The sequence below is a fragment of the Mus caroli genome, unplaced genomic scaffold (assembly GCF_978045245.1).
Source record: "Mus caroli unplaced genomic scaffold, Mus_caroli_1 scaffold_2, whole genome shotgun sequence".
NCBI classification, from domain to species: domain Eukaryota; kingdom Metazoa; phylum Chordata; class Mammalia; order Rodentia; family Muridae; genus Mus; species Mus caroli.
In genome coordinates this window covers 26,420,392-26,425,122 of record NW_028227257.1, presented here as the reverse complement: position 1 = coordinate 26,425,122, position 4,731 = coordinate 26,420,392, and positions in this window count along the sequence as shown.

The following is a 4,731-nucleotide window of genomic DNA, read 5'->3' as shown; positions in this document are numbered from 1 at the left end:
GTTTAACTGTTGCTTACTGCCAGGCGCTGTGCTGGGGCCTTATGGGCATCCTCTTACTTAGTTTGCCCCCAGTATTATCCTTTTCTTTCTGACCAAAAAAAAAAAAAAAAAAAAAAAAAAAAGTGACTGTTTAGAGACATCTTCTCCTAGGCAGGGCTGCATAGCTGTGGGTGGTAAGCCAGACCCACTGGGCTCTGTGTGTTGCTTCCCTGGACACATTGTGTACTAAAGGACACTAGGGAAATGATGAGCCACCTGACTGCCTCTGCATACTGCTGTTGGCTTCTGCTGCCAGCCCTATTAGGAAGCGACATAAAAAACAGGAAGCTCTGGGTAGTTCTGGATAGTTACAGTGCCTGTTTTCCTTCAGGAAGTGTTCACTGATGGCCTACTGTGTACTAGGAAGGAGGGTTGCAGCAGAGAAAGCCTAAGACCCAGGATTGCTGTGGAAGGGAAGAGCTGTGAAGAATGCGGGGGGGGGGGGGGCTCGAAGGGAAACTGTTTTAAAGGAATCACCTTAGGGAGTGGAGGAGGACTTGCTCAGCTGAGTAAGCTGCATACTCCCTGCAGCAAGCATGGCACGTGCCAAGGCACTGAGGCAGGAGGGGACAGCAAGGGAACATCCGGAGATGAGGTGCCAAGATGATGTCCCATTGATTCACTTTGTTTGTGGCCCGTTTATGAGGACCCTTGGAGAAGTAGGAGAGGGGAGCTGGTGCTGCCGGTGGGTGAGAGGCTAGGCCATTGTGCTGGAGGTGGGAGAAGAAATCACATTCTGAGTATATCAAGTTATTTTTGTATTTCAGTCTCTTTTTTTAAAGACACCAGCCTACATAATTGTGCAGTATATACCATTTAATGTCTTGGGTTTTGTGGGTTTTGTTTTTGTTTTTGTTTTTTTACTACATAACCACACATCCTATTTTTCCTGTGTAAACATAGCTGAATAGATGCTTTTAATTATGTAAGCGTCCACTGAGGAGTGTTTCATAGTTTGTGACTCACCTTCTATGAGATCAATTCCCAGCTGTTACTATTGGATTTTTCCCCAAGGTTTCTTTGTGTATCCTTTGCTGTCTTAGAACTACTCACTCTTTAGACCAGGCTGGCCTCTAGTTCTCAGAGATCACCTACCTCTATAAGAAAATGTAACTGTGCTCAAAAATTGTGACTATAAAAAACTGAGCTCACAGTATTAACAATTTACTTGAGCAGCTAGTTCATTTACTCCCCACTCCTAATCGGTCTAGAGACTTGTTTCCTTTTGTACTTTGGGGTAGGGTCTTCTGTGGGCCAGTCTGGCCTGGAACTCTTGATGTAGCCCAGACTTATCATATATGTATTCCTAATCCTTCTGTCTCAGCCTCACAAGTGCTGTGATTGCAGTTGTGAGCTGTCTCACATTGGTTCCTCCTGAGCCATTAAATGACTCTGCATGGATGCCCAGGAAAGTGCTAACTGAATCTGCAGTGTGCCCGGGTGGGGCGGGGGGTGGGGGGAGCCCCAGGAGGAGGCTGAGCCCAAGTGGGCCTCTTCTCTCCATGTTTCCTTTCCAACTTCTGGGTGCTGAGGCAGTGGTATCTTCTTTATGGAGTCCTGCAGGACAAGCAATCCAAGTAGCTGGAGCTGAATGGCCCCAGGACCGTGCTTTTTACAAGCTCTTGTAAAAGGCCCAAGGCCTGCAGTGTGGCATCACCCAAGGGAGCCACCTTAAATGCAAAATCCCAGTTGAACCTTTTAGATCCAGCCTATAATCTCAGCTACTGTGGAGGTTGAGACAGGAGAGTCCCATTCTAGGTCTACCTAGCAACTTAGGTAAGACTGTCTCAAAATAATAAGGCTTGAAAAAAGTGGGGTGTTGTTCAGTTGACCGAATGCTTGGTCACCATAACACAGCCCTCAGGAGTACAGGGGAACGTATCTCAGTTACACAGGATGCAGTATCTTGGCCACACTAGCCTGACAGCAAAGCAGGGCCTTGTGCACAAGTGTTTGGATTCTGTTCTGGCTGGTTTTTGTCAACTTGACACAAACTAGAGTCATCCGAGAAGAGAGAACCTCAGTGGAGAAAATGCCCCTGTCAGACTGTCCTGTAGGCAGGCCCATGGGGAATTTTCTTGATTGACAGTTCATTTTGAAGGGCCTAGCCCACTGTGGGTAAGGCTGCCTCTGAACAGGTAGTCCTGGGATGGATAAGGAAGGCTGAGTGTGATGTCACTTTTAATCCCAGTTCTAGGCAGGCAGATCTCTGTGTTCAAGGCCAGCCAGGGCTCTGGGGTCTGGAGCATAATCTGTTCCTTCATCATCTGTTTTAGTCCCTGTGTTGGCCTCCCTTCACAATGGACTATAAAACCTAAAGTGAGGGCTGGAGAGATGGCTCAGCGGTTAAGAGCGCCGACTGCTCTTCTGAAGGTCGTGAGTTCAAATCCCAGCAACCACATGATGGCTCACAACCATCCGTAACGAGATCTGATGCTCTCTTCTGGGGTGTCTGAAGACAGCTACAGTGTACTTACATATGATAATAAATAAATCTTTAAAAAAAAAAACCTAAAGTGAAATAAAGCCTTCCCCCGTGTTGCTCTGGTCGTGGTACTTACCACAGCAACGGAAAGCAAATCAGACCCCAAGCCCGGGGTCTTTCCCAAAGGATGATCCAGTCTCGGACTCTCCGTTTCACAGGTGAAGAGGAGAGAGTGGTGAAGTGGAAATGTCTAGTTCTTTGGAAAGTGAGTTGTGTCAAATGATGTTTTGCTGGGCACACAGGTGAAAGGACATCTTGCTAGAGCGAATGTGAAAGACTTCCTGAAGCAGACACGGGTGAGAGGACGACGTTCGGCTAGAGCACACAGGTGGAAGGACACTTGAAGAAGTATAAATCTGACCCCACAGACAGTGGGAGATGAGCACTGAGCATTGGTTTGGTTTGCTGTGCCTTGCTATTCTTCTCTAAAGACACACGTGTGTTGGTTCACCTTACGTAGTGTTGTTTAGCTCAACTTGTGGTAAGGCTGTCTTTTAGAAAAGCTCGCCCAAAGACTACTCATGAGGTTCCTGCGGCAGCTTGCGACTTCCACGCCTCACCTTGGGCGGCGGATGGGCAAGCCTGGTCAATTCTTCAGGATTGGGCTGTAGCTGCCTGGTGTCTGCTTGCTGAGAAGACTGGACTGCAGTGACTGCTTTGTGCCTGGTGTCTGCCAGCCTAGAGGACTGCTCTGCAGCTGCTGCTGAGTTGTATTTGCTGTTTGCTGCAGGACTGAACTGTTGAGAAAGAAGATCTCCTGCAAAGAACTATTGCTGGAGTGCTTCCTCTATATCCTAATAACTTTTCCACTACCCGTGCTGGGAGGTGGGTGAAAAGAGAGATTGAACCCTTATTAAAAGTAGGTTTTGCAAAAAAATGTATGCCTTCATAGTGGTTCAGATTAGGACAGAGCTTTGTCACCAACAAGTTCTTTGGCTCTCACTAGCCCCGCCCCCCTCTGAGCTTTACTCTCAGAAGCCTAATCCTCTGGAGGCAGGAGGGGCTTCCTCCCCACTAGACTGAGCTCTCAGCTTCCTGTTGGCTCTCTGGCAACAGCTGGGAGAGATGGTCTCACCCTGAGCAAACAGTGTGGGGAAAGCACAAGGAAACTTCTGGAAGGCAGTGCCCAGAAGGGCTGACCCACTCCTAGGACTGCTTCAACCCCTACTGAGGCCCTGCAAGTCCCCCCAGGCATTTCAGACAGGGTCCTTTATTTCTCTGGCAGCCTGTGCCCACTGCTCACAGTTGGAGAAGGAGCTTCAGAGAGGGTGAGCTGCCTCATGGACTGGCAGTGTTCTGTTATCACTAAACATCTTCACTGTGTTGGCTCCAACAGCAATTTCAGTTCTGGTGATGTCCCGGCAGGGTGGAGCAGAGTGATGTCACATGCAGGCTTAACAGGTTGGGTGGAGTTAATATGGACAATTTAAAAAATACTATCATTGTGTGTGTCTGATGCGGGTAGCCAGCATGTGTAAAGGCTAGAGAACAGCTTTGTGGAGTCATATTTCTTTGACCCTTATGTGGGTTACAGGGATTAAAGTCAGGTTGGCCTCCCAGAACCCACACAAAAAAGCTGAAAGACTGGAGAGATGGCTTAGCAGTTAAGAGCAGTAAGCCTGCTATTCCTGTAGACTTGGGTTCGGTTCTCAGGACCCACATGGTAACTCACAACCTTCTATAACTCCAGTTCTAGAGAATCCAAAGTCCTCTTCTGTCTTCCATGGGCACTAGGCTCACATGTGGTACAGTCACATATGCAGCAGGCACTTGTTCAATAAGCGATGATGATGATGATGATGATGATGATGAAGAAGCCGGGAAGGATAGTGCACACCTGTAATCCCAGAACAGTGCAGGGGCGGCAGACACAGGAAGGACCCTGGGCTCATTTGTCAGGCAATCTAGTTTAATTGGTAAGAGGCTCAGTGAGAGACCCTATCTCAACAAGCTTGCGGGTGGGGAGATACCTCTGTGAGTAAGTTTGCTTGCAGTGCAAGTCTGATGACCTGCCTTGGGATCCCCAGAGCACACCTAGACACAACAGCACTTGTTTGTAGTTCCATTATGCCCTCTAAGGAATGGAAGGGGTCGTCAGGAGAGTTGCTCTTAGACTAACTAGCCTGGCATATGCGGTTGAGAATGAAAGGAGAGACCCTGCCTCAAACAAGGCCGAGTTTATCCTCTGACATGCTAACACATACACT